Genomic DNA, 26978 nt, shown 5'->3' on the forward strand with positions numbered 1-26978 from the left:
CCTTGAGGCAATTCCAGCTAAGTCCAGTCAAACCAGCAGATCTGGAGCTGATGTACAGAACTATAAGAAGTGAGTATTTATTGTAGTAACTAATTAAGATTTGGAAGTTGTTACCACAGAAAATGCTGACCTTTGATAGTTGGTCAAGCATGGCCTCAAGATTTTGAAACCAACCAAGACTCTAAATCTTACCAGAGAATTCAAATAACATCAGAGATAATTCTAGACCTAACCTGAAGTAACCTGGTTGTTTCCAGTCAGGAATAACATGTATAAGACAGGATTCTATGCCTCTTATGTTCCCCATCCTATCAGTACAGACTCCAGCCTCCTGGGAGATGGAAGGCTTCTAAATACATTTGAGGACTTAACTCCTGGTTAGGGCTAGAGATTCTCATTGCTAGCAATCAACTCAGGAACTCAAGTGCAGGGCTTCCCTTCTCTTCCTTGTTCTCAATGTAGAGCAGAGACATAACATGGATATAAGACAGAAAAATATAGGAAAATGACAAACTCTTAGGCAGTTCACAAAGTTGACAACCAGGCTCTGTATAACGGAAAGCAAGCTGTATTTTTAGAATCCATATACATGTACAGATACAAGCATACATATTTTTGCTCTTAACGATCATTTCTGTGAGAACATTGCTTCAATTATTGGCCACACAATCTCAACACCAACCCTGTTGAGGTCTAATTAGCATTCTCTCACAGGTAATTCTCTACTGAGAGCTGTGTAGGTGACAGAGCACCCGTGAACAGACAGACAGATGGCCACCAGCTTCTCATTAGCACACTCCAACCTCTAATTAACACATTAAAAAACCAGTCTGTGGCCTCAGCAAAAAGACTTTTAAAGATATTTTATACTTTTGATTTGATCTTGCCTCTCAGCTATACTGTTCTACTAAAACTACAGATGACCAGGCTCAGAGCCCCTGAGTTCTGGTGAAAACGTAGCAGGATAACAGAAACAAATGCAATCACACACTATCTTTCTATTCCACCCACCCGAACACATCCTGAGGCCCTGAAGTGAAATCACCAGTATGCAGGGCAGTCCATCAAACAGAGTCTAGACTGACACTTGTTAAATTTGGGTTTTGTAAAGCAAGCTGTGAGGACTCTGCAGTTTTGGCTCGAGGATGTCGCTGGGTTCCAGCAGTTCCAGTGTTGGAGTCCAAGCCTGGTTCCAGTGCCAAACATTTGTCCACACGCTGTTCCCATGCAGCAAAGCCCCAACTCTGTCAACATCCCAGTGACTGGAGGAAGGTACTCCTCCTCCCATCCCACATGTGGGAAGTGTCCCCTGGTAATGAAGTCATCGAGGGCTGGATGCACATGCTTAAAATGATCTGCAGGGCTGATCCCCAGGGGAGACAGGGAAATTGGTCGGCATCCCACGGTAACTGACCCCTGAGTGGGGAGAACACAATCTGCTCTCAGGGTTGTGTGGCTTTCTCATTCAGGTGTTTCTAAGCTCTGCTATTAGACCATTATAATTTACAGAATCTCTCCACATAGGGTGAATGGGTTAAAAGATCAGATGGTTTCATCAATGTAGTCTTTCTGTCAATGCCATTGCCCTAGACAATGAGAAACTTTGTTATGGGAAAACTATTCCTCAATTAGAAGCCTCCCTGTCTTAGAGAACTGCTCCCAACTGAATAGACCTTTCTTTCCTGTCAGGTACATGATGTGTTATCTACAAGGATATCAACATAACCATATTTTGGACTAAAGGGCTTTTTTTACTTTTAAGAAGTGAAGACTGGGGGACAGTTGGGTTTAAAATGGCATTTGGCTTAAAGGCCCTTATTCAGCCTCTCCCAACAATTCAATAAAATACTCATGTCTTTAATGTAGAAAAAATACAAACCCAGGCCATCACTAAAACAGAAACTGAACAACTTTTTTTTCAGATTCTTGGATCAATCTCCATTCATGGCAAGACTGGCAAAATGGGATTAAAAACACAATTCATGATTTCCTGTGCTATAACCACTGAAACAGAGCTGCTCCTCCCCTTCTACCCTGAAAAGCAGATGGGAAGTGGGTAAGAAGTCCCTGCCCCCTCTCAATATCTGATCCCTGGCTCAGAAATGATGCACTATATGTGCTAACCAGGTAACTGAGGCCATCTCTCTATGTGGGGGATGCTCTCAGAGGTCTGGTGCCATCCTCTGTCCCCTCTTCATCCTGGCTCAGATCTGTTTCCTATATCCAGTCACAGAAGGGAATGCCAGAAAAAGCACAGATGATGCAGCATCCCAAAGCAAATCACCGTAGTTGAGGTTGCTTCCCAGGAGCAGTCCCAGCAGCAGCACATACTAGGAATTACAGCCTTTTAGGATTTCCATCAGGGTCAGTGTTTGGTGGTGGGAATGAGGTGTGAGGAAATGTCAACGTCACAGGAGCACTTTAGATTTCTCAGCCTAGAGTGGGTCTAGAAGCTATGCATGTTAACATTCTGTTCAGCCTCTCATTTGAAGGATAAGATAAAAACAAAACACAAACTTCCTTTTTGGAAAATTTTGCATCTCCTTTAAAAATAAGAAAAGGGGAAAAATACTAACATCAGGCCTATACACCTGCCAGACCAAAAAAAAAAAAAAAAAAAAAGTGGGGTAGAGAGGAGTCCTAACTCTGAGGATTTACAGGATGGAACCACAATTTGAAAATGATTATAGCAACCAGAAGGAAACTTTAGAAAACCATCTTTCATCCTCAGTAAGAAGATACAGAGAAGCAAAACACTCACTGAAAATGAGCTAACGTGATAAGCCAGCAAATGAGAGGAAACGTGTAGTCAGTAGGTAAGCCAGAGACTGCCAAGAACGTGAACACAAAAGAGCAGAATTTCAATCTGGAAGGGAAATAAAGAAAAAGTTGATAGTAGCCCCAAATTAAAATAGTTTAAGGCAATATCATACAATAAGAGTCTAATAGATATTTGTTGAAAATGCAGTAGAGGAAAAAAAAAAAAGAAAATGCAGTAGAGAGGACCACAAGAACACTGACAAAGCCTCCATACTGCTCAGTTGTTGGAGAAAGTGATTGGAGGACATAGGAGCTCTGCAGCAGCTGAGTGTTCTATTCCTTCTTTCCGGTGAACCCAACATATAGGCTCATGGCAGGGGAGGGAGAAGGTAAGAAACAACTTAGTGCACAAACAGGAGGACTAGAACTGACACACAGCTCTTGAAACTAAGGCTGAGACCAGGTCTGTGAACCTTTCCCCAGGGCCTGGTGAAAATGAGAGTGTGCAGAGACAGAGGATTTATTTTGCATTGAGACAGAACATTTTTACCAAGGAGTAGACAGCAGCACCTTAGGTAACACAATTCTCTTAGCAAATAAGGAGGGATGGGAACCCAAATGGTGATTATTGCTTTCATGGTTCTAGAGGAAAAAAACTTCTGGGATGTCAATGAACATCTGGAGAATGAGGCAGTTCTGGCAGACGGTAAGAATTTGCAGGGATAGCTGTGTTCCTGGGTGGGCAACTACACATTCCATGGTGTTAAGCATCTAAATTTAGTCACTGGTTTCATGTTAGATATGATTTATTCTGAATTCCTTATTATGCCTCTCCCACAAATCAAACCATACTACAGTACACACTTAACTGGGTTTGAAATTCTTCCAAACGTGTTTGGTGCTTGTTAACTTCCTCTTTATTAGAGGTTAACCAAAAGACAAGGATAAAAACCTTCAGCACCCGCCATCTAAGGAGAAATAGATGAAGTGCTAAAACAATAACACCCACTGTTAGAACTGTAACAAATATCATCCATCAGACCATTGCAGGCCGGCCCCACCTCCAGCTATGAGGCTGTTAGGCCTCAGGATCTCAGTAGGGATGGGCTGGAGCAGAGGGTCAAAGGCAGGCTTCCTGAGAAAGCCAAACCACTGACTCACTGGTTGGTCCTCTTCCCCTTCAATTAGACTCCAACATATGCATGACCAGGAAGCTGGGGCTGTTGGGGTGGCCTCACCCTGGTAGCTATCCATCCTGCTCCACAAGGGAGAGGTTTCCACGTTGGTGGGTTGGTGATGATTGTGTGGGCATGGTATGACAAGGTCAAAAGAAGATGAAGGACTTTGGCGTTACATTCCTGGCCAATTCTGGTCTGCCACTTATGAGTTGTGTGATTTAATTTCCCTGAACCTCTCTTTCTCTGACTGTAAAATGAGAATATTAGTAGTTGCCTTACTGCGCTGTCAAGAGGAATAAATAAGACAAAGAAAATAAGCATTTAGGTTTATAGTCAACATCAAAACCCCTTGGAGTGGAGGAGAACCTATGACAGCCTGTGGAATAGCTCAGCAAGTAAATAAGTAGTGAAATGGTGGTACTTGGAGAATTAGAACACTGGTGTCCAACTCTGACACACTTGTGTTCAAACCTTGGCTTGTCTGATGGTAGCTCTGTGATCTATAAATTGCTGAAAAAAATGCAAGCCTCCATCGTTGGTTTAGGAAATATTCTACACATTTCATATTGGTTAACTTATTCAAATGGTTAAAGTAACAAATATATTTGAACATACAGACACATGCATTTATTACAGTAACTTTCCAAAAACCCTTGTTTATTTTTATTATTGAACATTTAGTATGTGTCAGAAACTATGTTATATACTTTGCATGCATTATTTTAAATTAATCCTCCCATAAACCCTACTCATCAGGCTGAAATCCTGGCTTGGGATTTGGGTTATTTCATTATGCTTACAATTCTTATTAGAATCAAAGGAAGAATGGGTCCAGACTTCAGACCTTGACCTTATCCCACTCCATCCCCTCTCATAAAATATATTTCCCTGGAAATATTACCCATGATGGAATGAGCTACTCACTTACTGAGGACACCAACAGGGCATGGAATTTTTTTTTCAGGAATCATTTATTCAGAGTCACAATCTTGTTGATGGTATCTGGCATGACACAAAACTATCCTTTAAGAGAGCCTTAGATACAAAATGATCGGGATCCCTGGGTGGCGCAGCGGTTTAGTGCCTGCCTTTAGCCCAGGGCGCGATCCTGGAGACCCAGGATCGAATCCCACGTCGGGCTCCCGGTGCATGGAGCCTGCTTCTCCCTCTGCCTATGTCTCTGCCTCTCTCTCTCTCTCTGTGACTATCATAAGTTAAAAAAAAAAAAAATGATCATGTGTGACTAGGTCGTCCATGAAAATCTGACCATGTCACCAGATCTGCCTGGGAGAATTCTCAAAAAATAACAGAGGACAAGGGAGTGGCTAAATACCCAAAGCCCTTGTTTTGTACTGGCCCCAAGCACCAATCAGGGACCTCTAGATTTCCTATCACAGAGAGAGAAGAATGCCACTGAAATTCAAGTTCTTGGCAGAATCAATCTTTAGGGGGTAAAACTTAACACAATATTGCCTGTGCAGTCATCCAGGTCAACCAGGGGAGAGTCTCAAACTGCAGTCAAGTAAAGTGATGAAGGGATCTCTGAAAGGCAATCCCAGAAGACCTGGTCTGATGGGTACCCGTCTGGCAAGCCCCAGACAGCACCAGCAGAGCAAGCCATGTGGGATCTGAGATTGTTTCCTTTCCCAGGACTCAATGTGAATTTTTAGGACTCTGAGTCCTTTACAGCATGTTCCAAATTCAATTATTTGATCCCCAAAGGTGTAGATATTTCAGACATGGTAGATCACTCAGGTACAGTATAATTTTTCTCACGTATTAGAAAAGATTTTTAACATTTCATTCTGGATCAGTGTGAAAATGTTGGTGCTCTTTGGCACTTGTGATATTTTAGTTGTAAGTGAATAAGGTCTTGTGACACATACTAAATGTTGTGACCTTTTGTGAATCAAAAGCACTTTCTTATTTTCTTGTTTACAAGACCTATAGATCCAAACATCATGGAATGTTCAAGAGACTAAGATAAGTCATGTTAAGTGGTTAAAATAATTGATAAAAATGGGTATATAATCACATACAAATGTAACATGCAATAGTGTTCAAAAGAGTTGTGCTGTATACATACTGCATGCAAGCTTCTCATGGAATGGGACCTGGACTGAGCAGAACTGAAGATTCTGGAATTGGGGGTAAGAGGAGGGCAAAAACAGCAGATGTATATACGAGAGGAAGAGAAGGCTCTTGAGAGAGGAAGAGAAGGCTCTTGAGAGAGGAAGAGAAGGCTCTTGAGCAAACAAAACAGAACTGGGGCCAGCAGAGAATCTAGCTTGTCTTCCTTCCCACCACATCCCCTGCCATGGTTCTCTTCCTGCTGCCCAGCCTCCCAGGGGGCAGCTGCCATGTAGCTAAATAACTGTTCCTGAGGCTCACCTGCTTCCCATCCTCACCTGCTCATCAAGTCTCCCCGTCAATAAAAGTCAGTAGAAAACTGAGGTTTCAGATATCGGTGAGGACAAAAGGTCCTCTTAAAGTCCACATCAAGTGCAAGATGTCAGCATTTGAAATGAAAACAAGCCCCTCTCATGATCCATTGGTAGAGAGGGTGTAAGGTTCTCTGAAATTCACAGCAGGTGAACAGTGTAAGTTAGGCCAGCGTAGCTGACAAAAGCTCTAATAAGCATCCTCTTGATGCTAATGAGCTGCAACTTGCTTCTCCTTAGAATGCAGGTGAGGCACTTTGGCCCTGGAACAGAAATTCAAATGATATATTAAATTTCAGGAAAAGATAGAGACAAATCCTAATTACAAGATCTTTATCTTATAGTATTTAACAAAATGCATTAAAATTAATAAATAAAAACAGCCAAAAAAGAAAAGAAGTTAAGCTTCATGATATGAATGTTAAGAAAATGTCAGGCCAAAAAAGACAACAAAAGATCCCTTGTGGTTTTCTAACCCCACCCTTCCAGAAAGTATACTAAAGAAAAGAAGTATTGACAAAATTCTGTACTTCTTAGAAATATATTCCAATTTCAACAGAGGCAGATTATGAGAGAATAAGCAGCTCAAGGGAAAATCTAGGGAAAGACTTAAAGCTCCTACATGCCCTAAGGACCCAACTCCCAAGTGAAAGGTCCTGCTTGGGATCTGAGTTCACTGGGGGAACAATCCAAAGGGATGGGAGTGGGGTATATTCCTGAAGAAATGGGTGCTATTACATGGCACTTAATGGACTCTTAAAACAGAGACAATTCAAGTCCTTTGACAAAGATTGCATCCAGCTCATTTTTTCCTCCCTCCTACAATGCTTTAGTCTACAGAAAAATGAACAGAAAGCCACCTTATCCCTCACTGCAGCTGAGAGAAGAAGAAAAGTAGACAGAAAAAAAGGGAAGATGGTGAGGAGTGTGTACTTATCTTTCAGCAGAAAGAGAAGACTGATTAGAGATGCCTACATTAAACATTACATATAAAGAGGAGAAGTGGCATGGCAACTCTACACATATACCAGAAGGAAAAAAAGAAAAGAGAAAGAAATGAAGGAAAAGAGCAGGCAAAAGACAGATGATGAACTTGGTCTCAAAGAAAATTTGTCCCAAAAAACCAGAATGATACTCCTTGGAAATTTGTTAAAATTGTTAATATATTTTTTAAAAATCTGAATTCAATAAAGAAAGATGGTAAAACTATCGAATGTGTTGGGAATGCATGCTGCCAAGCTAATGAGACTAATGGATTATCAAAACAAGAGCATAATATATCCTACAAGTAAATAAGAGCAAAGAAAAAAACAGATGTGGCTGAATTCATTAATTTGAAAGAAAGATTTGAAGTCATCACAATGAATGTAGATGAAAATGAAAACGAAGTTAGAGCAAATAAAGAGATGCTATACACATAGAAAAAGGTCAAGAATGCTTCACCACTTCATAGTCTAAAAACAAGCAAACAAACAAATCCAGAAAACAGCAAGTGTTGACAGGGGTATGGAAAAATTGAAATCATTGTTAATTCTTAGTGGGAGTGTAAAATGGCCACGCTGGTATGGAGAATGGCATGGCAAATTCTCAAAAAAATTAGAATTACTATATGACCCAGCAATTCCACTCATGGGTATATACCCCCCAAAAAATGAAGGCAGAGACTTGAACAGATATTGGTGTAAAAGAATGCTTATGTTGATAGATATTTGTGTTAAGAGCATCATTATTCACAAAGACCAAAAGGTGGAAGCAATCAAAGTATTTATCAGTGTTTATCAATAAACAAACTGTGATACATACAATCAATTATTCAGCCTTAAAAAAGAAGGAAATTGTGACACATGACACATTGAGAACATTATGCTAAGTGAAAGAAGCCAGTCACAAAAGGACAGATATTGTATGAGTCTGCTTATATGGGGTACCTAGGGTTGTCATATTCACAGAGACAAAATAGACAAATAAACAAGCTGTGATATATACAATTAATTATTAAGCCTTAAAAAAAAAAAGAAGGAAATTGTGACACATGACACATTGAGGACATTATGCTAAGTGAAAGTAGCCAGTCACAAAAGGACAGATACTGTATGAGTCTGCTTATATGGGGTACCTAGAGTTGTCATAATCACAGAGACAAAGTAGAATGGTAGTTGCTAGGGGTAGGAGGAAGAGGGAGTATGGAGTCATTTTTTAATCGGTAGAGAGTTGTACTTTTGCAAGATGAAAAAATTCTGGAACTGGAGTGTTTATGTTAGTATGACAATGTGGATGAACTTAATGCCACTGACCTGTACACTTAAAAATGGATAAAAGGTGGGGTGCCTGGGTGGCTCAGTCAGTTAAGCTTCTACCCTTAGCTCAAGTCATAATCTCAGGGTCCTGGGATGGAGCCCCACTTCAGGCTCCCTGCTCAGTGGAGTGTCTGCTTCTCTCTCTCCCTTTTCCCTTACCTCCTGATCATGGTCTCTCTACTCTATCTCTCAAATGAATAAATACAATCTTTTTAAAAATGAATAAAAGGCTAAATTTTCTGTTATGCATATTTTACCACAATTTTTTTAAAAGATTTATTTATTTATTTGTTCATGATAGACATAGAGAGAGAGGCAGAGACACAGGCAGAGGGAGAAGCAGGCTCCATGCCAGGAGCCTGACGCGGGACTTGATCCCAGGACTCCGGGATCACACCCTGAGCCAAAGGCAGGCGCTAAACCGCTGAGTCACCGAGGGATCCCCCTTTTTACCACAATTTTTATAAATTAAAGCTTAAAAAAAGGAAATGATCCATTATGTACATAATAGGAAGTAGAGAATCCAACAAATGAAACAGAAAAAACTATTCAAGCAATAATAAAGGAGTTTCCATAAAATGTAAAACCTGGAAATAGAAAAGAATCTAAAAACCTTGATATATAAAGATCCACATAGAGACAGACCCTGTTTTTTTAGCTGAACTTCAAATGAAGTGTGAAGTTACTTATAGGGAAACAAATATCAGCCTGGCCTTGGAATGCTTTTATCGCATCATTTAACTTACTGTTTTCTTTTGACATTTATTGTCAAAACTCTAAGGTAAAGAAATTGTAGTATGAGAATATTATACCCAGCTAAATTGGTATTTGAGTAGAGAAGAGCCACAAGAAAGTATCCACAAACTTGAAAAAATTCACAAACTATGGTAATCATGAACTCTTTTAGAAAGAAACTACTTGATGATGAAATTGAGGTGAATTGAGAGATGAATCAAAACAAATCATGCAGAAATAGAGGAGCCTTAGTAATAGAATTGGTAATTAACATTAAACTATTTATTTATTTTTTAACATTAAACTATTTAAATATTACATTGAAACTAATAATTGAAGTAATTGTGTTTATAGGATAGAATATAAATATATAAAATTTTTAAAAATTAGTTACTGCTTTTGATGCTGTAACATACCAACTCAGTATCCCATGGGCTTACATTAACAAACGTTTATATCTCAGTTGCATGAGGTAAGGGTGGGAGCTGAGCTGCAGCTCTGCTGGATCCATCTCCACATGTTCTCTCCTTGCTGAAACCCCACTGATGGGGCAGCCCCTCCTGAACACATGCCATTTGCATGTGGAGGGCTGAAGAAGGTGTCTCAAGCCAAAGCACATATTCCCTTTAAAATCCTTGGCTTAGGGGCACCTGGGTGGCTCAGCCAGTTAAGTGTCCAACTCTTGATTTCTGCTCAGGTCTTGATCTCAGAGTCCTGGGATTGAACATGCGTGGGGCTCCATGGTCAGCAGGGAGTCTGTCTGAAATCCCCCTCTGTCTCTCTCTGCCCCTCCCCCTATTCCACATGTGAACACATTCTCTCTCTAAAACAACTAAATAAAATATTAAAAAAAAAAAAGAACTTTAGGCTTAGAAGAGGCGAATGTCATGTTCTATCACAGTATATTGACCAAAACAGGTTACATGGCCAAGCCCAAAGTCACTGAAACTAGATTTTAACTAAATGTGGAACTGGGGGAGGTAGAGTGGGAAGAAGTATAAAAACACTAATCTGAGGTTTTCTATCAGGGAGACAAGTGATACTTTATAAAATCAAAAGCTGTCATTATAGGGGACGCCTGAGTGGGTCAGTGGTTGAATGTCTGCCTTTGCCTCAGGTTGTGATCCTGGAGTCCAGTGATCAAGTCCCACATCTAGCTCCCTACTGGGAGCCTGCTTTCCCCTCTGCCTATATCTCTGCTCTCTGTGTGCCTCTCATGAATGAATAAAATCTTTTTTTTTTAAAGCTGTTGTTATAAACAAAACGTAGTGATTTAAAACTCCTGTTTTCTCTTTTTTAAAAAAAATATTTATTTATTTATTTATTTATTTATTTATTTATTTATTTATTTATTTATTTATTTATTCATGGGAGACACAGAGAGAGAGAGAGGCAGAGGCACACACACAGAGAGAGAGGCAGAGTCACAGGCAGAAGGAGAAGCAGGCTCCATGCAGGGAGCCCGATGTGGGACTCGATCCCCGGGACTCCAGGACCACACCCTGGGCCGAAGGCAGGCATTAAACTGAGCAGCCACCCAGGGATCCCCTGTTTTCCCTCTTAACTTTCAAGTAATCTTATATGAACTAGTATCATCATGTGGTAAAGAAACAATCATGTGAAGTACAGCAATTCTTCAGTTTTGCTTCACTATCATTTTTGTTGTATTAAATTCAAGTAAAATTAAGTATAATCCTTCTTATTTAAATATAGCATATGTAGTTTGATTCCATTTTAATAAAAGAATTTCTATGTATCTATTTATTCATCCTTTTATCTGTGATTACCTATAGAATATACCTGCAATGAGATTCATTCAATATCGGTTATCTCTATGGGATGGTGTTTTGGTTTGTTTCTTTTTGTGAGTGTGTATAATTTTTTATCATAAGAATTTGTCACTTTTATAAATTAAAATCACTGTTGTAAAATTGCAACAAAATGCAAGTATGAACATAATAAGTATATATCTCATCTACTACTCAGAAATTCTTTTAAAAGTTCTTAAACTTTTAAACAAAATTTAATGTATTTCCCAGGCTCCCATAATGTGAGGAACACATGCCAACTAATAGAGGAGGTATTTGTATGGAGGGGTGGAACATCTCATCCTCAATGCATCTCTCTATGCTAGTTGTCCTGAGGCAGCCTGTGTTCATGTCCACATGGCCCACATAGTCCGGTGGCTTTCTCCTCTTCTCTCACTCCATGTTTGAGGCACACAGCCGTCAGTGAGGCTGGCCATCATGGTGCTTTCTGCCTAAAAGCTTCAAGGAACAATTCCCTCTCTGGTATTTTGGCAGCTCCCTGTGACCATACTCAGAAATAGGAAACCAGGCCAGGTGGGCCTTTAGAGAACACCTAGCATGCTCTGATATAGACATGAAGCTAAATACAGGGAAACAATAATGCAAGAGCTGAGTTCCCTCCGGCTCCCAGCCCTGAGAATAGATCAGGAAACTCCAGACCTCTGGTAGTAACATTCCTCTGTCACCAGCCCCACTCTAATTCCTGGCAATACTTTCTTATCTAGGGACACTAGGAGGAAGGACGCCACTGTTTCTTGAGGCAGATATCAGTAAAGTTACCATGTGCGACTCCTGAATGATGCTCTTCCTGTCTGAGGCATCTAGCATAAACTGGTTAATGGGCTTAGGTGTCTGGACTTCATAGCCAGGAAAGCTTTTAGCCCCACTGCATCCCTCCTCTAAGGTTATCTGCTTGTTGAATGGAAGTGATGGAAAGGGGGAAGAAAAAAAAAAAAAAAGAAAGGGGGAAGAATACCTAAAGGAAGGTTTGGAGAAAACGCACTGGTTAATAACTCAAAACTACTGCTTTGGTTTATTAATGCTGAATTCAAAAACTCTGCGATCTGAACCTAGAGGGTACCTTACCTGTCGGGTTACAGGCTATTATTTTCAGTTTTGGAAAGGAGATGCTCATAGCTGGAGACAAAGAGGTTGGGAATGAGACTGATTTGTTGGAAGACTGTCTTCCATTTACTTCCAAAACAAAGACAAACACACTTTGTCTTGGTCTCCAATAAGCCAAGTGCTTTTCCAGACCAAGAGAATGCTGGGAAGGGTATGAAATATTGGACAGGGGAGTGAGCAAGATATTTGAGTAGGCCAACAGGAGGATTTGTGGCTAGTGGGATACCACAGCCAGACAGACTCCCAATCAGAGAGAAGGCAAAAGGAAGAAAAGACAACAAAACAGCAAAAGGGATAAAGGAAATATGTTAATAAAAGGAAAGAAATAAAAAAGGCAATTGCAGGTCTGAATTGAACTTGAGGAAATTCTTCTAGACTAACAAAGGTACATGATGCAGGATAAATCAAATAATTTCCAGGTCTTTCCTGAGACTTAAAGGTATACATACATGATGCGTGCAAGATGACTCATCCAATGTGTATAAAATTTTGAAAACACCTTTGCCTTCTACTGGAACATTAATCATAAAACCATTTAAAATGAAGAGAACATCTGCTCAAATACATGTGTGTCCAAAATCATCCATGGAGGGCTTATATGCCCCAGATGACAGATCTTCCTGCTTAACTACTGCGGACATTTTCTGTATTTCCATACGCGAGTATAGGGAATATAGGGTATCACTAGAGCATATCACATTTCCCAAACAAGTAATGTCCTTTTAAATTCAGCTAAAGTAGGAAAGATTATAAGAGAAAAAAATCTCATAAGTAAACAAACCTTATAAATAAGTACAAATATAGAAACCTCATCAGAGGTTTTCTGAAAACCGATTTTACTTTGAAACAAAAATCTTTGCTCAATTATGCCTGAGTATTTTATCAAATTGTGCCAATGTTCCACCTTGTTCCAAAAGAATCTGAGTGTGATATGTGTAATTATATAGTTGTGACATAAACACTGGCAACCTCCCATGATATAGGTCTTACTCTTTTCCTTGATATTAAATAACCAGAGTGCCAAGTTTCCAAAATCACTAACTACTACTAACTGAATGAAGGACTTCTGTAGTTGGAAGGAAGACTGTTGAAATGTATCTTCCCACAGATATTAAGTCTTTTCTGAACATCATTTATCCAATAGTAAGTGGCTAAATTATATATGAAGAGTTTGGAAGAACAATGGCATAGCAATTGTCTCCTCATTATTTCTGATCCATTCTTCCTAGAATTTCCTGTAGGTTCAGAGCTATATTGATAATCTATGTCAAATGCCTTTAAACTCTCAGTAACTTCCAGGCAAAAGAATTTTAGCATATCACTCAGGACTATTGTCATCTAACATTTACAAAGGACCAAACACCAACTTTCCTAAATAAATTTAATCTTGAAACAGGAATTCATATATTTTATTTAGCAAACTATCACCAATATTATGGGCTACCTTTTTAAAAATCTCTCTCTTAAGGGGGATCTTTCCTTTCACAAATATTGCCATACTGTTTTATGTTTTATATTATCCTCCATTCTAAAGGTTAGGGGTTACTTTATTAGAAGCATGCTTCATATAATGATCTTAGGGAATTTTAGAAAATTTGATGCCCAGAGTAAACGCCCCAGATAGACTCTAAGAATGTGGTTTATAGTTACATTGTTCCTTGTTGATGCTATGAAAATATTCTAGTTTTACTAGAGCTCTCATAAGGATATGGTCTTTGGAGTTCATCTATATATTTATAAAAATGTGGTACCTGGTTAATAATTGTGATCCTCACGGAGCAGAAAATATACTGCCCCATGATTCTGCTCTTAAATGCACCTGATTCTTAAGTTAGACTCTAGTGCTACAAATAAGGTGCCTCCCTTGCTTCCATTTTGAAACGTGCATTGCATATGCTATAGAATGCCAATACTTCTTAATCAACGCTAAATTGTTCATTGCTTTTATATATGACATGAGAATGAGAGTTTATTTCTTGGGGCATAGCTGTCCGACCTCCTAAACACATTTCCTCAAGCTTTGCTCATAGATGCTCTTTATATCTGGGTGGGGAAAATCTCCCCAAAGGTCAAGTCTGAGGTCACAGGTCTCTTTTTAAACCATAGGGACTAAGGGCCTGGCAGGAGTTGGGGAAATGAACCAAGTAAGCCACAGGCATTTAGGGAGTTGGGGCTGCCTTCTTACCCCCATGATTTTCATGTTACATTTGATACTACAGGGAACTTTTTGAAGAATGAACAATGTTATCTACCTACCTATCTATCTATCTATCTATCTATATATATATATATATATAGAGAGAGAGAGAGAGAGAGAATTTGCCATGAATCTTGGTTGAGAATGAAAACATGGATCCATAAGTATATACGACTAATAGTAAAATTGGTTTTCCCAGGGGCTGGAAAAAGGAACACTATAATTGGGAACACTGCGGAGTGTATAAGATGAGCATTCTACACTGGGAAGCATTAAACAAGGGGTTTTTACAGCATGTGAAATTCAGCATGGTTTTTACTTTATGCTCCTTCATGGAGAAAGAAATTGTTACATCATTCTCTCTGGGGACAAATCACCCATTTGGGCAAAAAGAGCCATACTGTGAATGAGGGGGCAAGGGTGGCTTTATCAACACAGATGTCTTTTTTTTTTTTAGCTAGTTAAAGGGAAATGCTTTCCTTCAATAAAAGTGTGCTTTGAGATCTAATCTTTCAAAGGATCATTTCTTGCTTATGACTTGTAAGACCTAAAGATCATCGAATTCTCACATTCTGAAAGGAACATTACCAAATGCATACTTGATTCTCAAGGAGATATGGGACACTGACTCTGAAATGAAACCAGTGAACAGAATTCGCTTCCCAGCCCATAGGCAAGAGAGAAGCTTGCTAATGATGTTGGAAGCCATTTGTAGGCAGGTGTGAGCCAACTTCCCAATAGGGAAGTTCCACATCAGAGACCCCAGCATCACACCTGGAACTAATTGGCCTCCTTTTTGGCAAATTCAAAAACTAGGCCAAAGATTAAATAGACCTTGGAGACTGTATAACCACTTCCGTTTCTAAGTACCGTCAACCCCAGGGCAGGAAGGAGAGATGCTGGGGAGGTAGCCCAGAGAAAGGGCTGCCCCACTGGCCCTGCACCTGCACCAGCAACACGCTAAACACACTTCAGTTTTCAAAGGCCCACATGTAAATGTTTGTGCATTATTCTGATGATTGCTCTCAAGATGCTGAGTTATATTTTTCTGCACTCTGTACTGGAAATAGTCACTTTTAAAGGCAGGTATGTACACAAATATAAAATAAGACTGTCAATAACATTGCATACTCTGGAGAGGGTGGAATGTTAAATATGAATGTGTTTAATTAGTAAGATGAGTTATTTTAAAATAACTTGGATTTCCTTCACTTTTGAAGATTAGTGCATTTCCCCTTCAATTTATTTAAACGACATGAATGTGTTTGTTAAAATTATGTTGATTCGTGATCTTTTCAGCCAGCCTCTCCTCTAAGCAAGCCCCCTCTGAGGCTGTGCATACAAAGTATACATAAAAAGACCTGGTCTACAGGAATTCACGTCTGATGGATGAGAAAGACTAATAGGCTGATAATTAAAATGGAGTGTTATAACTACATCACTGGCAAAAGGAAACAGTTGGCCCTCTTTGAATGCAGAAGAGGGACGAAGAGGGAAGAAGCAGAAGCTGCATGATTTGTGTTTGGTTTGGAGTCTGTGAAGACTCTCAGGTTAGAGGGCCCCCTCACACTGCACACTTCCCTCTCCAAAGTCCTGGTTAAGAAAGGGGGTTGGGTGGGTGTGGAGAATTGCAAAGCCAGTGGTGAGCCCAGGGGAGAATCTATTAGAGATAAGGCTGCAGAGCTCAATGGAAGTAAGATCTTTTTCAGTTTTTAATTTAAATTCAATTAATTAACTTCTAATGTATTACTGATTTCAGAGGTAGAGGTCAGTGACTCATTAGTCTTATATAACACCTAGTGCTCATTACATCACATGTCCTCCTTAATGACCATCATCCAGTTACCCCATACCACCATCCCTGCACCCCTCAGTTTGTTTCCTATGATTTAAGAGTCTCTTATGGTCTGTCTCCCTCTCTGACTTCATCTTGTTTTATTTTTTTCCTCTCTTTCCCTATGATCCTCGTTTTGTTTCTTAAATTCCATGAGTGAGATCACATAATTGTCTTTCTCTGATTGATTTATTTCATGTAGTATAATATCATCTAGTTCCATCTTCACCATTGGAAATGGCAAGATTTCTTTTTTTTTTTTTTGATGGCTGAGTAGTAGTCCATTGAATATATATACCACATCTTCTTTATCCATTCATCAGTCGATGGACATATGGGCTTTTCCATAGTTTGGCTCTTGTGGACATTGCTGCTATAAACATTGGGGTGCAGGTGCCCCTTCAGATCCCACATTTGTATCTTTGGGGTAAATGCCCAGTAGTGCAATTCTGGGTTGTAGGGTAGCTCTATTTTCAATCTTTTGAGGAACTTCCATACTGTTTTCCAGAGTGTCTACACCAGCTTGCAGGGAAGTCAGATTTTGAGAGCAGTGTATGCTACACAAAAGAGATTGGGGTGACTCTGGAGGAAATGAGAAGGCTTTGAAGTCTTTTAATCCAGGGAGTTCCATTAGCAGCTTTGTGTGTCAGCAATACCCTATGCTAGCTACAGTGGGAAGGATGATTTGGAGTGTGAGGACCTAAAGTCAGGGAAAAAATGCAGGAGACTGCTGTGGCTGTCACCTGCTGAAGGATGATGTGGATGTGGGCTGGGGTAAGGACAGAGATTTGGGGATGCATTCAGAGATATCCAGTAGGTAGAACTAAGTGAACAATACTGAATGTTGGGGAAAGGAAAAACAAAGTTGCATCCCAGATTTCTGGCTTGGTTTATCTAGGGCAGTTTAAAATCTGCCTAAAATTACCTATTCTCATGGAAAATGTCATGATTCATTCAGTCATTCCTTCATTCAATCATCTACTCAACAAACATGGACTGAGTATTCCAGGCCTTGTCTGAGATGCTGGGAATACAGCATCTGAACAAAGGTGTAAAAATCCCTGCCCTGGTGGAGGTTACATTCTAGCAGAAAGAGAAGGGTAATAGACAAATAGATTAAAAGGTGTTAGATGATGATATCTGCTAAGGAAAAAATGGGGATTGTCAGATAAGGGGCTAGAGAGTGATGAAGGGGTGCTAGGTAACACAGGGTTGTGTGATTGTGATCCTTGAGCAGAACCCTACAGAAAGTGAAGAAGGGAAGGAAAGAGTGTGCCTGGCAAAGGAAACTGCTAGTGCAAAGGTTTTGAGGCTAGGGCTAATGCTGTTAAGAATAATCCTTACCCAACACAGAGGCTGCCATGGCCCAAATGACAAGGCCTCACTGAGGCTGTATTCTATCCCAACTCTCTTCCCCACAGGAAAATTCTGCAATTGTCTCTGAAAGAAATGCTTGAGACCTCAGAGCAAAACATCTTGTGCTTGTTGGACTAGAGAACTTTCAAGTTATCGTGGGAAACAGCAGGGTTGTTACCATCAAGGAGTGGACAATGAAAGAGATTCTACATTTATTCCTTCGACAAACTGTGGGATGAAAAAAAGGTATGCTTGGGCAAAGAGAGGTCTCCCAGAGCATGGAAAACCTATGCCAGCACACCCTATCATCATTTATGGAGCAAAGAGAGGGTGCAGAACTCCCCAGACAAGGAGTACCCTGCCTTCAACCCGCTTTCAATCAGAAGGCTAAAGAGGCATGTGTCTAAGCACCAGTTTCCAGGAAAGCAAAGAAGAAATTCTAAAGGTCAGAAGGCAGATGCAAAGTACATGTCTGGTGGTCTCTAAGTCCTTGGAGGAAGATGCAAGTAGTAAAGAGAGCCACTGGAACCGAGGCAACAGCAACCTCAAAAGTATGTACAGAGGTGGAGGAGCTCACTAGGGAGGCTGACAAATGGTCAAAGTAGAAGGAAACCCACTAGAGCCTAGGCCAGAGGAGGAGAGAGCTTTAAGAAGCCAGGGGAGGAGAGAGCTTTAAGAGGCCACAAGTCAAATGAGCAAATCCTGCTGGGAGAGAGGTCAAGGGAGACATGCCCACTGGATTCAAAAGCCAAAATGGAAGGAGTTGGGAGTAATAGATGATGAATATGCTCTTCTTTCAAAAATGCCATGCAGGATAAAGATAGAAATGGACATACAATTAGGCAGGAATTTTGTTGAGTTTTTTGTTTGTAAGTTTTTTTTGATGGGGATGTTAAAAGATAAACTGAAGTATATTAAGAATTTTAAGAGTTTATTTAAGCAAAAAGTCTATTCAAATTGGGCAGTGACTAGCCGAAAGTGGTTAAGAATGTTCCACAGGCAGGAGCTAGAGGCAAGACTTTTATAGAGAAAACACAGAAGCAAAGCAAGGAAATTATTTGATTGGCCAAAGCTTAAGGAGTTGCCTTATTTGGGAAAGAGTCCTTAGCTGTTAGCATTTGTCTTAAGGTTTTGATTTCTTAACCTTGAGACATTACAGGCTTAGGTTTGGTTTGCTGTATAGGATGCTAAGTCATTAGAAGCACCTCAGTCTAATGACCTCTTCTTTTAATTTAACAGGGAAAACATAGAGATGGTTAAATGTTGAGAATACAGAGCCAGTAAAAAAGGAGACATTACTGACACAGGAAGAGAATGAATGAGAGGCAAGGCCAGACTGGGACCAGAGTTCTGATGATAGGAAAAGAGAGCCAGGTGTGAGTGTGCAGATGTGGGGCAGGAAGTTGCAATGTCAAATGATTTATTTTTAAAACATCTGTTTTATTTATCTTCTTCTACCTGCCTATAAATGGCTTTCTATACCCACAGTCCTCAGTGAAAAACTCAATGTTCAGTTTCAAATCAGAGTTCCTCAAGTCCCTGGTAAGGCATGTGTGAAAGCTGAGTGTTTCTGATATGTAAGAGCTGCGGTTTGTTGAAAGAAAAAAGCCAGGGCTGGAAGATTCAAGGCAGGTCTGGAAGATGAGAGCACAGGCCTATAAAATCAGCCATAGGGTGGCTGGAGGAAGCCATAGGAAGGAGGCAGAATGTGATGTCAAAGTTAATTTTCTCATTGCCCAGGAAGGAGTTGAAACCTCTTCTTGGCTGAAAGGAAACCTCAAAGAGATTAAGAGAGGAGATCCCAAGGGTGGGCCTGTTCCGTGCCTCACCCCTCACCTCAAGGGCAAAAACCAGCAAGCAGATGGAGACAGGACACAAATACCCAGATAGGCTTAGAGAACTGTAGTACTTCACAGGGTGCCTCATTCACCATGGGGCAGCCAGAGTAGAGAAAATGTGGCAATAGCAATGGTATATTAGACAGGGAGGGCCTGAAATAGCTCCCCTCCCCCCACTCCATAAGTATTCCTGGCCTCCAGTAGGGCATGGAAAAAAATGTGGAAAAAAAAATCCTATAGCAAACAGCCCTTAAAATTTAGGAAACTTAGCAAATTTTTATATTTCTTTAAATTTTTTATTAAGTAAACTCTATCCCCAACATGGGGCTCAAACTCACAATCCTGAAATCAAGAGTTACAAGCTTTATCAACTGAGACAGTGAGGCGGCCCCCCAAATTTGCATATTTTTGAGCACACTACACACCATCACTAGTTGGCAGGGAGGTCAGCTCTTTGGCAATAAGCATCTTAGATATAGCTAGTTGGCCTGGCAGAGGAAAGAGCATTTGGGAGGCTCTTGCCCAGACAATTAAATGTTTACCTTGACTCAGATCATTTTGGCTAGTCGGTCAAATGAACCCTATGGCTCCAGCTACTCAAAGGGGGCCCAGAAAGAATAACTCAGAGATATTTGGTGAACAGCACTAATGATTGCCTCATCTTTCATGGTAAAAAGGAGCACTATACCAGCTAGAACATTGGGTGGTTCAGGGTGCAAGGGCAATCAGGAGAAGCTGATGAAAGAAAACATGAGCCTCGGAGTTACTGAGAAGAGGTGTTGCTGGGCAGGGGTGGAGTGGGGTCCAAGAGGAGATTCATACACTACACCAGCCACAGATGCTTCAGCAGAGGGTGCAAAAAGCACAGGGGCCACAGGCAAGGCCTGGGAGCATGGGAAGGCAGAGCAATGGGAGTAAAGAAGGAAGGACAACACATGGACAGCTGCATCTCCCCTGGCCCAGGAAAGCTACCAAGAATTTAAATTTGAATTGAAAGAGTTAAATTTAGGATTGATATATTTAAAACTCATAAGTAAGTTATCTTGAAGTAGCAAAAGAAGTGTATGTCACCATTGGAGTAAAAGAGGGGCACTGTAAGAAATTCTAGTCCAGTTACAGAGTTATAAATAATGACAAGTATAGGACTGTCCATGTAAGGTGTGACCAGGACTTTTCTATGATGTGTGAACATATGGTGGAGTAAGAGGGGAAAGAGATTAGTAGCACCATATAGACCAGGACCTTCATACACAAAGGCCTCTGTTTTCTTTGTGAATGAAAAGAGGTCATCTAGGGCTGTGCTCTGAATGACCAAACCCCTGGGAACATGATGGTATCCCAGGAGCCAGTAGCCTGAGTGATGTCCACTCCAGGGAGCACCAGCACTGTCAGGTACTAGTGTTCCCCACTCCCCACACCACCACCCTGGGGGCAGGAACTTGGCATTCTGGACCTGGATAGAGGGAAGAACAGAGCGTAGCACAAGGGCATATCCAGGCAGCACACATTTGGTTCAATGATGACCATGCACTCCCAGAGGGAAGTCACAGAATGGCCCCTGCCTCAGAGAGGAGGAGGAGGAGGCAGCTATCCCCTTCTTATTGCTTTGACATCTATAGTGACATCACATTGGGTGGGTGGGCTCTGTGTATCTGACTCTAATGAGTGAGAAGAGAACAGACATCAGAATCAGACTGAGGTTCAAGTCCTGGCTCTTCCAGTTACCTTCAAAGTACAGTCTCTCCAAATCAGTTTTCCTATCTATAAAATGAGGAGAAATGCAACTCTCTTAGGTATTTGAATAAGAATCAAATGAGATATTCATGGATAGTTCCTAGAGCACAGGAAGTATTTGAAAATAAGATTCCCCACTCATATTTCTGTCTACTACTGACACATCTGGTATTCAGAGAATGTACATCCTACCATTCTTCAGGATGTGAAGTATTCTCTAGCAGTCCCAGTAATTCATTTGAAAAATCAAATTCAGAGATGCCTGGGTGGCACAGCATTTTAGCAGCTGCCTTGGGCCCAGGGTGTGATCCTGGAGTCCTGGGATCGAGTCCCACATCTGGCTCCCTGCATGGAGCCTGCTTCTCCCTCTGCCTATGTCTCTGCCTCTCTCTCTCTCTGTGTGTATCTTATGAATGAATGAATGAATGAATGAATGAATGAATAAATAAATAAATAAATAAATAAATAAATAATAAATAAAATCTAAAAAAAAAACAAGAAAAATCAAATTCAAAAGCACGCTGGACAAGTCATAAGTATAAGTGTCAAGAATGAACTACACAAACAGTAATTGAGTCCTCACTCTCCACCCTTTCCCCAGCAGACTTGCTCTGTTGTGTTATGTCACAACATGGGAGTGAAAGGCTGATAAGGAATTTTTTTTAAAGCTCCAATCATTCACTGCCCTTCAACCTAGTGACAACAAAATTTAATTGAGTAGCCAGTGATCCTTTCTGGGTTTGGAAACTTTTTGGCTTATTTTTGTTTAGGGGAGGTTGGAGATATTTCTGCTTTAGGACTAGGTACTACGTACGAGATATTAAGTGAATTAGGGAGAACATAACTCACTAATAAAAGTATTCTGGTTATTTTCGGCAGTATAACAAACTTCCCAACACTGTGGTTTAACACAATAATTTGGTTTTCTTTCTCATGGTTCTAGGTTTGATGGACTCAGATGAGCAGCATTCACTTGGGGCCTCTCCATGCTGCTGTGGTCAGATAGTAGGCTGGGGCTGGGGTTCTCTAGAAGGCTGGCTAGAACCTGGGTGGGGTGGCTGGTGACTGGGGTGAGCATCTCTTACCTACAGGGCTTATCCTTTCTCAGAGAAAATGGTAGGATTTCTTTCTAGGCGACAATTCATTTCCCTGGAGGAAGCAGTAGATGATTAAGGATAGTTTTAACACCTAATTTTGATGACAGATGGCTGGGGCAGTATAGGAAGCAGGCCTGAGAAGGTCCAATAGAGGCACTAGGTCATAGTGGTTATAGCATATAGGTTTTAGAGATGAAAGCCTTAGGTTCTGTTGACCTCTTTGCTACTTTGTCAGCTCTCCAACACACTAGCTGTGTGGCTTTGGAGCAGATTTATCTTCTCTGAGCTTCATTTTTGCCACCTCTAAAAGAGGCTAATAGTGCCTACTTCACATAGTATTTGTGAAGACTGAAAAAGATAGTCAAGTACAATGACCTGTGTTTAGAGGATGCATATTAGGTGTTCAACAGTGATAAGAGGAAGAGTCTTAGGAGCCAAACCTAGAAACAGCCCAATAAATGAGAGATCCCCATGCTAAGAAATTTGGTTGGTTCCAGAATCTGTGGCAACGACTACAATCAAATATCCCTTACATTATTTTAGTCCAAGAAGGAAAAACCTACTTTTGGTGAGCAAACTTGCTTATGGTTACTTGTTTCTACATGTATCAATATCCTCGTAGGAAACCCCAAAAGAAAACTATGGTTATGGCTCATTCTGGTGTCTTGTAAATGGGGTTGTTTCTTATTACATAGGTTGTGTTTGGCTCTGGGGAAAGGGGAAGCTCAGATCACAACATGTTCTGAGTGGGTGTGTGCTGGGAATACCCACTGCTGGTCCTTTGTACATAGCACCTCTCCCATAAACTGTCAGATCTCTCCGTGACAGCTAAATACATGCTTTAGACATGTGTTAAAAATCAGGCATGCCAGGCCCAGCTCAGATTTCATCTCACTGAATCACCTTCTGTGTAGGTCCTTAGGAAGAAGGCAACAACTTCAAACAGAGATTAAGTTGCTTTCAGGTAGAATTACAGGGCAGAGGCCTGGCTGGGGAAATGTTCCTACAATTTAAGGGCATCATAGATGTCCTACTGCTTGAGTGCTTCAAGAACTGCAGAAATTGGCAAGCATTTTCCTTCTTCTTATTTTTTTAAATCTTTGTGGGACTTTAAAAGTCAACTTTAAGTGCCAGTTAAAAACTGTATAGATAGCAATAATTTCTATTTCCATCAATATTAATGCTAGGGACAAGCCCTCCACCCAAGTGACAGGAAAGCATCCAGAACCAATTTGAATCCCCAGGCAGATTTAGAAAATTATTATGCCTCAACAGGGGGTAGGGTTGAATCTATCTGTTTTGACCCACTTTGGAAGATGATCTGATCCCACTACAAATAAACAGATGATGGAAAATGCAGGCCAGGAGTAGATAGCATGACTAGGTAATTTTAGCCATTGACACAGAGACATTCTTACTGCTCAACAAGATCAAGGCTAAACTTGGAGTGGGCAGAGTTCCTCGACATTTTCTTGGGTCAAATATGCAGCTTGGCAATCAGTCAGGAGAGGAATGAGCATAGAAGATTCATCCCCTTCAGCTCAGCCACACGGCTCAGCCAGACGCTCCATAGCAAGGAAAGTCTATTTGTTTCTTCTTCCCCTAAGGGAAAGGACAGTTTTTTAAAAGGACCAGAAAAAACCTTTGGCCAAATCTGGATTATCAGATCAAGGAATAAAATTATCAGGAAGCTTAAGTAGACATAGAGGAAATCAATTAGTCTGAAATTAGATGAAATGAATACATAAGGTCATTTAACAAGTATTTCTTGAAGCTCAAACCAAGTACTTAGCTGTAATGTCTAAATCTATTTTATTTGAACTATGTACAGATGAAAACGGATTTCCTGAAGTAATTAACCAAATAATGTGACAACTAAAAACTAAGCAAGGTTTAGCAGCAGCAGAAAAACATAGAAACTGGAGAGAGGAAGTGATTGTTATTATTTCTTTCTGTGCTATACATTCTACACCATATTTTAAGAGGGGGTAGAGATGACCTAGGTCATGTCCAAAAGAGAGAAATCCAGGTAGAAGAGAGAGGCAAAACCATATCACTTAGAGACTGATCAAGAACTGGGAGCATTGAGGGGGAGGGACACTCAAGGGGCAAAGGGACATGATTCTTTGTTTGATTTTTGTTTGTTTTCATTTTGAAAGGCAGTCTTGTGGTCATAACATGTTTGTGTGGAAGTTTAGGATAAACGGTGTAAGGAGCTGAAAGCTATACCAGTATAGAATAGATGCCCTGATAGTGAATTCCTTGCCATGCTTAAGATGGATGGCTTGCTGACAGTGGTATGGAAGAGGAATTTGAACATAAGGATAACACTGGATTGGGGTGGGACAGAATTCAGGGGCAGGATGGTGCACTGGTTACATTAAGAGCTCAGTTCTAGAAACAGACTGACTGATTGGGTGGTCTCAATCACTTATTTCATGTGATCCTGAACACTCTACTTAACTTCTCTGAGCTTTGGGTTATTTCACCAGGAGGAGGAGATAACAGTGCCTGTCCCATGAGGCTATTTTGAGAAGTAGATGCTTTAATGCGTACAGAGGGCTTCACATTCTGCTTGACACACAATGCTTAGTAAATGGCAGCTATTCTTACCATTAGTCATGAATAGTAGAGTTTTTATTCCAAATTCTCTCAATTTAAGGAAATTAACCTACAACACAGCTACAAGGTGGCACACAGATTGGCACCCCAATTCATGCTCTGGGATCTAGCCTGGAGGTGAGGAGCAATGGGAAAGCAGTAAACAGTGAAAGAGGAGAGAGAAATGAACCTGGCCCACATGCTCACAGCCAGAAACAAAGCAGGGTGGGACCCATGAAATCAGGCCATGAATTTACAGGGAGTTTACTATACTCTGACTTTTTTTTTTTTTAATTTTTTATACTCTGACTTTTATATGATAACTTTTTTGTTTGACTTTTATAGGAATAAAATATCAGTTGAATAATGAATAGAGGTTTTCTTGGAAGTTAATGTTTACAGTGGCAGGGAGACAAGTGGAAAACGATGGTAGAAGAAGGAGGTATGTGTTAACCAGTGTGTAAGGAAGATATTGGACATATATACAGCAACACCCTTCCCACCATCCTCAGACCCAGACTCAGACCTGGCCTCACATCTACCTGCATGAAGATATAAACCACATGTACAGGCACCTGAGAGTCCTTTCTTGCCTACTCATCCTCCAAAATTACCCTCCCCCAACTCCTAGTAAAAGATATATAAAAGGACAGCTTTTCTTTGGGAAAGGAAATTGACTTAGTAACATGGATTCTCATCCTGGCCAGGCTGCTTAAGTAGCTAGCTGGTTTGGCTTGAACCAGTCACTTACTTACTCTGTTCTCACTCCATGGTGAAGGTGTAACCTAGCCCTAATTGAGCTCCAACAGCTCCCATCCTAATAGTTTCCTACACTCTAAAGCAGAGAAACATTTTTTTTTCTGAAGCCTACTATCTCTTCCTTGGTTACCTGGCCTATGAGCCGCAATTCACCTGAAAGCACACAGATGTGCACAATGTCAGAAGAAGTGGAGAAGCCTTAGACATCAAATATCCTTGCCCCTTCAGTTTACAGATAAAGAAACTGAGATTTGGAGTGATAACATAATTTTTCTAAGGAGAGACAGCTAATTAGTTATCAGGCCAGGACTAGGGCCCAAGCCCTCAGAAATTTAGATGATTGTTCTCACTCACATGTATGCACATACACCACAGCCACATGGTGATATCTTAAGAGTTTTGTTGAATATAACATAGATACCATAAAATACACCCATATTAATTATACAAATATCTAAATTTTAGTAAATTTACAAAGTTATGAAACCATTACCACACCCCGGATTTGGAATATTTTCATCACCCCATAGAGATTCCTTGTGTCCATTTGCAGTCATTCCCCATTTCCACCAGAGGCAAACATAAATCCATTTTGTGTCTCTATAGATCTACATCTTTGGACATTTTATACAAATGGGATCATACAATATGTGGTTTCCCTTCCAAGTTAGAGGGGGAAGCAGTCAATCTCTCACCATTAAGTATGATGCAAGCTATAGATGTTTTTGTAGACTCCTTTACCAAGTTGAGAACATTTTCTATTTCTAGTTTATTGAAAGTTTTTATCACAAATGGGTGTTAGATTTTATCAAATGCTTTTTATAATCATCTATCATCTATTGAGATGATTGTATGGGCTTTGACCTTTACACATATTATTCAACTAATATGATATTACATTGCTTTTGAGATATTAAGCCAACCTTATATTCCTGGAAGAAATACTGCTTGGTCATGGTATATAATCATTTTTATATGTAGATGGATTCATTGTGTTGAGGTCTTTTGCATTTAGATTCATGAGGGATATTGGTCTATTGTTTTCCTGTGATGTCTTCTTCTGGCTTTGGTATTAGGGTAATACTAGGCTTTTGGAATTATTTGGGAAGTGTTCTCTCTTATAATTTATGGAAAAGTTTTGAAGAATTGGTATTTTTTTCTTTGAATATTTTATAGAATTCATAAGTAAAGACATCTGGGCCTAGGCTTTTCTTTAAG

This window comes from Vulpes vulpes, chromosome 12, assembly GCF_048418805.1.
Source record: "Vulpes vulpes isolate BD-2025 chromosome 12, VulVul3, whole genome shotgun sequence".
NCBI lineage: Eukaryota > Metazoa > Chordata > Mammalia > Carnivora > Canidae > Vulpes > Vulpes vulpes.